Below are 13,497 nucleotides of genomic sequence, written 5' to 3'. Positions count from 1 at the left end.
ACGTGATGTGAGCGCGCATGTGATTTGTAGGAGTGAGTGGGCTTTTTGGTATTCATTTATGCCCATAAACACGTTCAATTTTTTAATTCATTTGATTGAATCCATTATAAAACACAAAGAGATTAAAACGAATTAAAATATAAATGAGCTCACCGAGAAACAGTTTTTTAAAAATTGTGTTTTTAAAATTGATATAAAAAGACAAAACAGAGTTTGCAACCCTGATCTCCTTAGGCAGGTAATTCCGAAGTCTAGGAGCCCGAACTGCAAAGGCTCTATCACTTTTGTGTTTCTGTCTGGACCTTGGAACAACAAGGAACAATGGATCCAAGGATCTCAGGGAGTGAGAATGGACATAGGACATTACAAGATCTGATAAATAATTTGGAGCCTCTCTGGGCTTTGTAAGTAATCAATAGAATATTAAAATCAATTCTAAAAGCAACAGGTAGCTCGTGTAGAGAGGCCAGGATCAGTGAAATGTGACCATGTTTCCTAGTCGGAGTTAAAATCCTGGCAGCAGAGTTTTGGATGAGCTGGAGGCGGAAGAGATATTTTTTACTGATGCCAGAGAGCAAGGAATTACAGATCAACAAAATAATTACAGCATCAAATGTTGTAATTCAGACAGGGGTACAGAGGATAAACATTCAATCATACAAAACTAAAAGCACTTTCCATTTAAAATATTACATCATACAAAAATGAAATAAAACGCTCCGTTTAGTACTTTGTGGTTAATGGTTACATGATTGCTTATGTTTCAGCCATGATTTCAATTTTGATTTTTTTTTAGTTGCCTCTGGTAGATGCTCTTGTTTGTCTGATGTTATCTGAGCATAGTGAAACAAACTCTGTCAGTGGGGGAGGAGCAAGATTGTGGGTAATTTTGTACATTAAACAGGAGTTTGCAAGGTAGACAAAATTCTCAAAGGTCAAAAGGTTGTACTTTGTAATTATATGACAGTGATGATACCCTGTTGCTAAACCACATGTCTAAACAAAAAATAGATCACAGAGCATAATTGAATGAAATATGTAGTTGCACAAAAACTGGCAGCTAACTGTAATATGGTAACTGGACATGTTTTATGATATGCAGTTACTCATTTTAGCTGCCAGTTTTGCTGCATTGTATCTTTAGAAAATTATATATTTCTTAAAGCAAAACAAACAAACAAACAAAAAATGTAAAAGAGCACAATTTTTCAAACATGTGATAGAATAAACATAATTCATTCTTTTGTAGTGTAGTCTTGTAGTGAAGTTTGTCAAGTGATGATCTATTTTCGCTTCTGGTAGGTATGCACCAATCTGATTAAGCAAATCTGTATGGGTGCCAATACTGAGCTTATTAACTGGATCAGATGTTGGCTATGGCATGACAGGGCCACATCAAAGTCCCCTAAAAATGTGTTTTGCTTCTTGTTCCTTCAGTTGGATATTTGAGCTTCACTGTTTAGAATGATGTATTTGCAGAGTTTGACACTAGAAGGCTGTTTTCACATTCATTTGCTGAATGGAAAAAGTTACAGCTTATAGTTAAAGCAACTTACATCTGAGCAGGATTTGTGACATCACAACCATATTTTGGTAGCCAATCGTGGTCCGGTATGTAACTTACACAAGTGTGATGTGGAATCTTGAAACCTCCAGCGCACTTCCAGCACACTGAGAATAAACTTAACAGTGAAGGAGACATACTGTGTCCAGCAGTTAAACCCTTGAAATTAAGAATATTTGCATATTCATAGATTCTGAATTTTTCACCGAAAGAGAAGATGTAGACATAATCTACATGTTTAAGGAATTATAAACGAGGTGCTATTATTCAAAGCAGAGTATTTTCTTATGTATTAAAACATGCCTGCATGGGGTCTTTAAAAACAATTCATTTGTCAGTATCATCATGAAACCCAGTGTTTCTGCTATCAGTTGCACAAATGCACTAACATAACAGATGAACAGAATAGCTGTACAAAAAAGACTCAATGACATACTGTAAGTTGCCAGTTTATGTAACAATTTAAGGCATGTGGAAATTTTGCAAATCAAGTACATGACATATGTATCCATAGCAGCTGTTCAGAACTGTATATTCCCAATATCAACTGTAATAATATCTAAGAATACTGCAAAACCTGGCAACCTGTCAAACCTACTAAAATATCTTTCCTGTGATGAAAAATTAAGATTCATGTACATTAGCATAACATTATTTCATCAATACAACAACACAGTCATGCCATACTTCCTACTTTGTTGTTCTAAATTTGGTCCAACAAGCTTTTAATGTGAAACATCTACAGGAAGTACATGATTCTGTTGTTGTATTGATGGGAATAATGGTGTAAAAAATGTACAACATTCTGATTACATCATGACAACATGACTGCAAGCAGCAGCAAATGAAAACAGCAGCAGATCAGAACAGAGATATGATCCCATATGATCAAATATATTTATACAACAGAACATTTCAAATAAATGTTGGTCTCTAACAAAAGCCTACTTATAAATGAAGACCCCAGCCACTATAGTAAAATTTGTGGAAATCCCATTAGTCATAAGATATTTAAAATCAGTCTTAACTGCTCAGTGATTTATTGCTTGAAGAACTGGATAACTCTGCAAAATCTAATGTGTATGTGTTCTCTCTCTGTCCACTTCCCTCTCTCACACACACATACACACTCACACACACACACACACACACACACACTCACCAACACAATGTCCTGGTGAGTGAACTGTTGAGTGACAGGTAAAATGACATGATTGCACACATTTTCCCCTTAAAAACTCTTGGTTTGCTGTTTTCTCATTTTTGAAGCTCTGATCCATTCTCATTTGACGCAGCAGGTTCTGCACAATAGCTTGTAAGCAACTGTTTGAAGATGATTTTGAACCATGCCCCCTGCACAACCAGCACACTGGCAGTCACACATCACATACAGATACGCACAGCTCTCTGATGGTGGAAAAGCACTACAGATTGAAGTGGTAAGCACTGCCATAGTGAAGCTGACGGCAGCCCCTAGAGAGCTCATCCAAACGTTTCAGGCCGCATGCAAAAAATAGCAAATTAATGCAAGTGAAGGGCTTCTGCCTACAGGAGCAGTGCCCTCATTTTAGAAATACCTGTTTTTTCCCCTGAGTCTTTTATGATGAGTTCAAAGGGATATGATTTCCCTCAAACTCCTCAGATGCATCCATCTAGGCAAATAGGTGTCATAATATTCATGCATTCATGGATGTTGTATGACTGCTGCTGCTGCTGTTGTTGTTCAAGGGCTCACACAGTATCCTGATGTATAAACTGTATGGTTTATACATTATTACTCCAGCAATTTAATACTGCATGTCCATAAAGTTTGGGAACTCATGTAAATCCAATTTTAAAAAACAATATTCAAAAGTAAAGCAGCAGAGGCTTAGATATCCTGACTTTTGTCAATAAGGGTGAAGCTCCAAAAATACTGGAACCTACCCCTCCTATGATGTAACTCTATTGCATCTCTCATTAGCAATTCAGGAAAGAGTGTGTTCTTTGTGTAGCAAAGCAGATCCTGTTTCATCCTGTTGCCTTTTTTTGTAACCATGATGTTTGCCTAACCTTAAAGGGGACATACTGTGTCTTTTGTGGTTTTCTGTTATTTATATACTGTTTTGATGTTGGATATATAATGCTAAACATGGCCAAAGTTCCAAAACTTATGGTTAACATGTGAGAAATGCTCCTTAAAAGTCAACCTGCTCTGAACACTTTGATGGTGATGTTTTTCTCTACCTTGCCAACGACCTGATGTTGGCTCATCACACATGCCCATAAATGGCCATCTGTTCTGTAGCATTTGTTGCTAAGGTTGTTGCTAAGGTTTTTCCGTATGTTGTTTGTGTTGTCCACTCTCATATTTCAGATCATATTTTTGTCTCCAACATGAATGGATGTATTTGAGAAGTTGACATTTCGAATAAAGAAGTGAAATGCAACTACTATAGTTAGCAGCTGGAAGTCAACCATGATGCAGCTTCCGGAGGCTAAACAATCAGAACAGAGTGGGCTCTCGGGAGGGGGCCTTAAAGAGACATGAGGTAAAATGGCCTGTTTCAGTTATCTGTAAAGGTCTAGTATAAAATAAATAAGGAGTTTTTTTCAACTGTAAATCATGCAAAGATATTTCAGAAGAGTCCAAGATTAAAATATACCTGGAAATGTGCATAATATGTTCCCTTTAAAGCTGTTGTTGCTTTTGCTCTCCAGGCCACAAATGACTATTTTGGTTCAGTCTCACTGCTCTCATGAACACTGTTTCTAACAGCAGCAGAAGGCAGCTGTTTTCAGTGAAAAAGCTCTGATAAACTGTACACTACCTGCCCAGCACCAAACACCAGACAGACACAGTTAGAGACTATCTGGTGAACATTGTAGAACATGCAGCAGCTAAAGAGCCAGATATTTTTCTCATGAGTTGGTGGAGACCAAGACAGAGTTAAAAGGAGAGTGAATATTGGATTCATCAGGTGGCCAAAGACACAACTCCAAATGAATGAATTAACCATAGTTAATTTGCTATGTGCTATGTGAAACTGTTGAACAGAATATTTTTTAAAACCTTGACATTGAATGTTAAAAAATACTGAATGCAATCAGGGGTTTTGCAGAATTGCCTGGTTGATGGGTTTTTTTTCTCTAATGCTAATATCATAGTTCTAAGTTGCTCTGAGTGTCCTGGAAAGACATATCATTTCATGATTTTTTGTTTGACTACATTGGAATACACCCACATATTTAGTAGATTGTCCTGTTGCACAGTGTACCAAAAAGGGATAAAAATACAATACTAAAATCATTTGTCTGCTCTGTCCCAATAAATCATTCTGTTAGTGCCCCAAGCCAACACACACACACACAAATGTGTTGGAAGTAGTCCACTCTCTTTATTAAGCGTTAGAAACTTGACAAAGTTGTCTTTTTAAAAAATGGCCTGTTAACTCAAAAAACTAAATGTTCTTGCAGATGTAGCCAGGCTTATTTTTAGAGCTATTTAAGGTTGGGAGCTATCTGCTGCACAGTAATTTTTAGATATCTTTAGATATTTTTAGATAGCTGATGGCAGTTGAAAACACTATACTGTTCAAACTGCAGGCAAAACTGATTTGCCTCTTAAATCTGTTATTCTTAATCTCACGGGTTTTGTTACATAGATATAAAGGCAACTGCTTAGCTTAAAGGCATCATTAACCTTTTTGAATTTATTCCTGTAATGCAGTAACCAGACTGCAAGCTAACCAGTTTGTAACTGTTTTTTTTTCACCATGGGACAGCCATGTTTTATGCTCCAGTCATGGCTCATGTGTCATATTTATGTGTAATGTTTTGACCAATGTTAAAGACAGTTTGAGGTCCAGAGGCCAGACTTCAAAACATGACTTGCAGAGGAAAAGGGGTTTTCGCTTAAAGTTACTGTAAAAGTTTGAAGGCCTTTTCCAAATAGGAAACAGACTGTGATGTTTGAGGTCAAACAATGGATTGCTCCCCACAAAACTGTTGAACATTATAACAGGATGGCACTATGTGGGTGCCAGAAAACCATGAACCAGTAGGTTATGACACAACATACAGTATAATAAAACAAGCAGCAACACTGACCTTGTGTGAAATGACTCACAAGTCTTGTTTTGTGGGCCCTGAGAATACAAAGGGATAGAAAGGCATTCCCGCTCTCTGGAGAATCACATTGACTGATGATTTACAGTATGTTCAAAAGATAACTATGAGCAGACAGGCCAAAGTGAACTGCTTATAGTCACACATAGAGGCTTCTTGTAAGTGCATTATTTTAAACATTGGACTATTAATATAAGTTACTGTTTTAGTTGTGCTCCTGAAAGGATATCTCAGAGGGAGTAGAGTAACAGGCTTTGTTCAGCCTGTCATGTGATGAGCTCCTTGGAAGGAATGCTTAGAAAGCAAACACAGAGGGTTGAGCTCTAATGTGGGAGCTCAGTGCACTGTTCATATTCTTTTGCAATAATGAAACTGAATTTGCCTGTTTTTCTGAAGACTGTTTGGTTAGTCAAAATAGAGGTCAGGTTGTTGTTGGCTATTAAACATTTTGCATATCAACAATGAGAAAAGACAATTTTGATAAGTAATTTGTATTCCCTATATAGAAACTCTCAATTGTCTACTGTTTGGTGGTCTGTCTCTTTGAATAGAGATCCCGGACACTTATGAACCAACATAATTTTTCAGCTCTGCTGTGCAGCATGTTGCAAAACAGTAATGGACCGTTTTCATGGAGGACATTTTGACTTGTCAAAGCAGGAAAAGCACAACACACCTAAATGGAATGCAGCGATCATTAATGTTATTAATGCATGTGCTATGTCAGATGTATGGGAGGGATCATAAAGATTCCCATGTTAAAGCAGCTATAATTGATATTTTTGTAATAACAATGTGTGTGTATTCTGTGTGTAATGTCAGAGGTGAAGCTCATTGTGATGAACCTACGGAGAATTATCAGTAACTCTGCAGCTCCCCTCGGCTTTACGGAGCTTTATAGTGAGTTTCAGCTCATTGTTTAGCTGTCCAGCTACAACTTTACTTTTTTGGTTCACTCTCAGAGCTCTCATAGCATCGTTTTTGGCTGCAGCAGGCAGCTGTTTTCAGAGAAAAAGCTCTAAAACTGTATATTACCTGCTCAGCACCAAACGGCAAACAGACACAGTTAGCTGTAGACTAGCTGTGAACATAGTGGAGCATTGACCGGCCACAGAGCCAGATATTTCCCTCAGGAGTTGATAGAGAGCAAAACAAAAGCTAAAAGAGAGTGAATATTGGACTTACATTCACCAGGTGGACAGAAACACAACTCCAAATGAATGATAATGTTGCTCTGTAACTGCTAGATGTGGAAATGAGCAACTGTTTGCTAACACTTTCAACATATCAACTTAAAAGGTGATGATATGTCAATGTTGTGTTCAGTACTTGTTTCTGCTGAAAACTAGTGGACAAAAAAATCAGTTAATGCAGATTTAAGGACAAAGCTGCTATTTTTTTCACATGACTTCAGTCTTGCTAACTTGTGTTTGAGGTGGTTAAGCACTTAAGGCTAAACACTGTTAGCTTGCTTGATAGAATTGCTTTTTTTTTATAACCATTTAAATTAGCTGTTTAAACTACATGAATAAGAAAGGTTTTTGTGTAGGTTACACCCTAGTTTGCAAATGTTTTGACCAAAAAGGAATAAAATATAATTTAAATAAGCTAGATTTGTGAAGCCATTCAGTGTAAGCTGTTATTCTGATCCCAACCCCTTGTGTTATTAGCAAATTGTTTGTCAGACAAATACAGATGTGGTTTGTTAGAAGGTTAAGCTGCATTTGTGTCCAACACTTGTCAACAAATGTGTGGTAAAATGTTTACATTTTATCTTGTGTTGCCAAATGGTTTGACAGTCTGAGTGTAAGCAGTGAAAACAGAGTGGTGGGGTTGAAAAGAGCATCATTGGCCAACTTTGAAGATTGCTGTGCCATGGTTTGTTGGCTACAGCCTCAATATGGACGAATCTGTCGGCTGGACTCCAAGATGGAGATTCTGTTCAATGAAAGTTTCTCACACAGTTCATGAGCCAAAAAAGTTTTGGTGCATCCTGGTTTGCTTCGGTATTGTGTGGTCCCACTTGATCGCTCTCAGCTTGTAGACTTTAAATTGGGGTGACATCACACAAAGAAAAATTGCATTTCTAGTTTTTCAAACATAGAACATGATTTAAAAACTCATAATACATAGAGTAATAATTTACCTTGTTTTCCATTGCTTGTCAATACTTTTACAGACTTCTCTTTTCAAACAGTGGTCTATGGGAAAAATGGTTTTTGGGTCATGGGTATTTTTTAATTGCAGTGCTGTGGTTGGCTGCATTGTATCCATCTCAGTATGTCAATGGTTGTGCTGTAAAGCACTGCTGTCATTACGGTGGTGGCACAGTTGAATTGAACACATTTACACTGATAGTAAAAGCAGAAATGTTTGGGTTGCTAACAGTTGAAGGTATTCTGTAGAATGGTGAAGGTAGTCATGTGAATGTGGAGATTATTCAGGCTCAGAACACTGGTATGAAATTGCTTATGACACAGGCTGTGAGAAAAACATTAAAGCACTTCTGTCTGACTTCCACAGTATAGATGTGAAAGTGCTGCTGCAGCAATCCATGGCTCATGGCATTGTAATCAGAAGGAATACATCAATTACTAAAAAGCAGCAGGAAATATAAGAAAGTATCCAGCTAGCAAGAGATTGACTGGGTAGCGCCAGACTAACCTGACACACAAGATGGTGTGTTACATAGAACCATCTGAGAAGTCGTCCTTGGAATCTGTTTGAAAAATGGCAGGCACTTTCACAAAAGGTGATTGGATGAACCATCTGTCTATCACTGTCTATCACAGGCTAACTTCTCACTGTTGTCACACCTAAACCACACCTGTAGCTGCCAGTAGTTCCTCATAGGACACTGATTGGTCCGAACCAATCAAGGCAACTGCACAGTCTTTGGTGGTCCCTGGCATGACGTGATGACAATATTTTATTTATATTAGTTATTGTGCTTGGCACTAAACACCTTAGAAACACATTATCTAATGATATAACTATCATTACCCTGGCCTCCAGCACCACTGTAAGGAATCTGGGAGTTATCTTTGATCAGGATATGTCCTTTAACTCCCACATAAATCAAATTTCAAGGACTGCCTTTTTTCACTTATGTAATATTGCAAAAATCAGGCACATCCTGTCCCAAAAGGATGCAGAAAAACTAGTCCACGCATTTGTTACCTCTAGGCTGGATTATTGCAATTCCTTATTATCGGGCTGCCCTAATAAGTCTCTAAAGACTCTCCAGCTGGTCCAGAATGCAGCTGCACGTGTACTAACAAAAACTAGAAAAAGAGATCATATTTCTCCCATTTTAGCTTCGCCACATTGGCTTCCTGTAAAATCTAGAATAGAATTTAAAATCCTTCTCCTAACTCACAAAGCCCTTAATGGTCAGGCACCATCATATCTTAAAGAGCTCATAGTACCGTGTTACCCCACTAGAACACTGCGCTCCCAGAATGCAGGCTTACTGGTGGTTCCTACAGTCTTTGAAAGTAAAATAAGAGGCAGGGCCTTCAGTTATCAGGCTCCTCTCCTGTCGAACCATCTTCCAGATTATGTCCGGGGGGCAGACACCCTCTCTACGTTTAAGAGTAGGCTAAAAACTTTCCTTTTTGATAAAGCTTATAGCTAGAGCTGACCAGGCTCACCTTGGATCAGCCCTTAGTTATGCTGCCATAGGCCTGGACTGACTGCCGGGGAACTTCCCATGATGCACTGAGCTCCTCTCTCCTCTTCCTCCTCTCCATCTGTATGCATTCATGTACCATCAATGCATGTTACTAACTTGACTTCTTCCCCGGAGTTTTTTGTGCTTTCTCATTTTGCAGGAAACCCTGGGTTGCAGGCCGAGTCTTTGAGGTCCTTCGCAGTCCTGTTGGTGTCCTTCCACGGCTATTGCTGCTGTTATTGTTAATGTTATAATTATTGTTATTGGACAAAATACATAACAGTGATGCTTTTTCTAAATTACGTCAATGACCTTCGTTGTCATGGTTACAATAATCGCTACTTGGATAAGGTTAGGGGACAATCAGTGTCATGGTTAAAAGAAACCAATGTTTAGTGTCAGTAGGAAACAGGAAGTGATGTTTAAGTCTGATATTTTGTTGACCTACCTGTCAACCCTGACATCCTCACTCTGGACTTTGTGGCTCTATAATGACGTTGCTCCTTTACTCCCAATGGACAAGAGTCATAATTATGGCTGCTACAGGGCTTTGTCACTTAAACATAAACTGATGTCAGTGTGGGCTATTTGCTGAAATGACTGACACTGTCATTTTTCTTTGGAGGTCAGTCTCTTGTTGGCATTTTCCTTTAAAGCTGCATGGTGCTGGGCAGGTAGTGTACAGTGGGTTTATTAGAGTTTTTTTTTTTTTTTTTACTGAAAACAGCTGCCTGCTGCTGAAAACAAGGTTGATGAGAACAGTGATACTGAACCAAAACAGTAAAGTTGTAGGTCATAGAGCCATAACAAGCTAAATCTAAAGCAAGCTAAAAGAGGCTTAAAAGCTCCATGAAGCTTTGTGATAATTCTCTTGGGTTTCACCACCAAAAGTGTCCTCTTTCACATTACATTTATTCACAATTTTTATAAATGAATTAGGTGAAAATGTTAGTACAATTCATCTGTACGCAGACGACACTATTCTATATACAACAGTGACCTCTGTTGCCCAGGTAATTCAAAACTTGCATTTTGATTTCTGTGCTGTACAGCAAATTTTAATTGATCTTAAATTATTTTTAAACTCTAATAAAACAAAAAGCAAGCTGTTTTCTAGAAAATTGACAGTTCCACTGAAGTGAATATTACAACCCCTAATGGGACAGCTATTGAAAGAGTATCCTCCTATAGATATCTTGGTTTCTGGCTTGATGATAAGCTGTGCTTCAAAAAATATATTAATGAACTGACTAAGTACTTAAAAGCAAAACTGGCAATCTTAGAAGAGAAATAAGGCATGTATTACCCAGAATTGCAGGAAGCAAATTGTTTAGTCAACCTTTTTATCTGTTATGGACTATGGTGATGTAATTTATATGCACTCTCCTGCCTCTACTCTTAAACCTCTTGACGCAGTCTATCGTTCCACCCTTAAGTTCATAACTGGAGATGGCTTTAGAACTCATTGTTGTGTACTATACGAGAAAGTTGGGTGGCAGTCGTTGGCAGTGAGAAGAGAGAGGCACTGCATTCTATTTATTCACAAAGCACCTCTTGGAAAACTTCCCGGGCATCTCACTTGTCTTAACTGCAAATCACCAAACATCTCTGCACCTGATGGACTGAAAAAAAAAGAAAAAAATTGCTTCTATGCATTTGATGCACTCTATGCATTGCCCTTGTGCACTACCTGTTGGCACCCATGTCCTATTGGACTCTAACTTAGCTTTATGGCACTTGTGTTATTCTCTCCTGACCGGATCCTTGCTTGTTTTGGATCAACTCTCAGATGTACGTCACTTTGGATAAAAACGTGTGCTAAGTGAATTGTAACATAATAAGATCATTGTCACACTGCACTAGGTCCCAAGACTATTTGGTCCTCGAAAATCATCATTTTAGTACTGAGATTGGGAAACTGACTTTTAAAAATTATGCTCCACACAAGTGGAACAGTCTGCAGAAGCTTGTAAAAATTAGATAAGCTAATCCCTTTTAATCAATATAAATATCTTTTGACTGTCATAGATCAGTGTGAATGCATGTACTGTCTTTGAATTGATGTTGTCCCTTATGTTGATGCCTTTGGCCTCTTTGTTGTATGATCTGTTGATGTATACTGTAACTTTTGTGTGCTTTTATTGTTTTTGTATATACTTTGATCAGGGCATCCTGTATATATAAAGTAATATGTAGCTTTAAAGAGGATGACTTATATTATGTAAATAATCAAAAAGAATAAGAACAGAGATAAATAACATTAGTTTTACTCATCTGGTCAGGTGACTCAACCATCACAATCACGGAATGAAGCTATCCCTTACATATTGTACTATGTCCCAGGATTTTGTACTTTTTCTGTGTGACGTACAGTCCTCTCAACCCGTCAGTCTGTGTGAATAGTCCTGTAGTGGAGGAGAGGACTTGTAGAGCTCTGGGAAAAAATTTAGCCATCTATAGCATTGGTGAAATTGTTAAAATAAATATCTTGTTATTAAACTTGCAATAAAACATTATAGGATTTCAACACATTTGGAAATTACCACTGTTTAATGGCTTTATGCTAAGTGTTTTACAGAATACACAAGTGGAACCGTCACTTTTGGGGGGTTTCCGCTCCCCTCACTCCTTTGATTACTAAATGGGATTAATTATTCTATGAGGAAGCAGAGTGACTAAGCTGTACAGGTTTTTCACAGGCCTGGGATGCCTAGAGGGGAATCCTGTAGATTCGTTGCACTGCAGAGCTTAAAGTCGCTGGATCAGTGTGCTAGAAGAGGGTCGCTTCTTTACTAGACTTGTTAGCACGTTAATCCGCAGATCCACTGTATAGCAAAAAAAGGACAAGGCCAAAAAAACAGATACTAAAAACAAGACAGGATGTAGCCTTTCTTTCACCTCCTAAGACCTGAGCTTAAAGACTGGATCATGTGATGGGAGAAAATGTGTTGGTGGTCTGCAACTATGACAGCCCTGCGCGTGCATACACACAGAGACATACACACACTTCCCCCCCTAAACCCCCCACTTTCAAAAACCTCCCCAACCTTCCTTCTAATTGGACTTAGGGTGAAGAGAGAGAATGGGTGGGGGTGAGTGTGGGGGGTGGAGAGGGGGTAGGAGGTGTAAATGTGACCTTTTTTTTTTTCTCCCTCCGGGGAGATTCCCAAGACACAGTGGGGAGGATTGGTTTCTTTGGCTCCACTCACAAAAGAGCCTCAGTTTTCTCTGTTACTGGACAGTCCCCACATTTCTACTGTGATTACTCTGACAGAAGCAAAACTAAACTCAAAATAAAACATAAAATTGTGTGAAAAAAGTACTTCAAGTATTAAACTTAAAAGTAGTGTTTATATACTATATAAATAGTGTGTGTATATTGACCTATTGGATTATTATTTTGATGCATCAATATGTGAAGTAACGTTTTAACAGCAGGTGGAGCTGATTTGAACTACTTCATATTCTGTTGGTTTGGTTCTGCTCATATTTTTTCTATGTAAAATCGGAATCTACAAATTAACTTTAGCTGTTGAATAAATTTGGTAAAATGTACAATATTTTCATTTGAAATGTAGTGTAAGTATCTATAAATGTACATCAAATGGAGAGAACTTAAAGTATAGGCCTTGAGTAAATGCTTCCGGGCCATATCATCAGTGTCTGATGAGGACTACTTTGTTCTTAATTTATGACTTTAAATTACTAAATGAATTAAAGTTTTTTGTAGAGATGGGCGCTTTTCTGTGTGTTTGAAAGCAATTAACGCATATCTTTTCATGGTCCAGGAGAGGTGTTGTGTTCCTCGCTGCACACTTCGGCCACGACACGTCCTGACAGTTCAGTGGGGATCATTCTGTTGCAGCCTCTCAGCTCAGTCCAAGTAAGTGCATAGTAAACGAATGTTCAAGTGTCCAACGGTGTAGATTTGATTTAAGAATTAAAATTAAAGGTTCTTTATTGCCCCCCCAAAAAATGCAAATATGTGAATGCTGAGCATGAAAGCTTATTCTTGACTGCTGATGTTTGACAAAAAAATCTTAACTCAAACTCCACTCATTAACTTTTTCTGGTGCTATCAACAATATCTCATGAGCTTCATTAGCAGATAGATGATGAAAACCTTGAAGTGTGGCTGTATAATGTTTTTGAT

The sequence above is a fragment of the Thunnus maccoyii genome, chromosome 14 (assembly GCF_910596095.1).
Source record: "Thunnus maccoyii chromosome 14, fThuMac1.1, whole genome shotgun sequence".
Taxonomy (NCBI): domain Eukaryota; kingdom Metazoa; phylum Chordata; class Actinopteri; order Scombriformes; family Scombridae; genus Thunnus; species Thunnus maccoyii.
Note: the sequence above shows the minus strand (reverse complement) of the source record.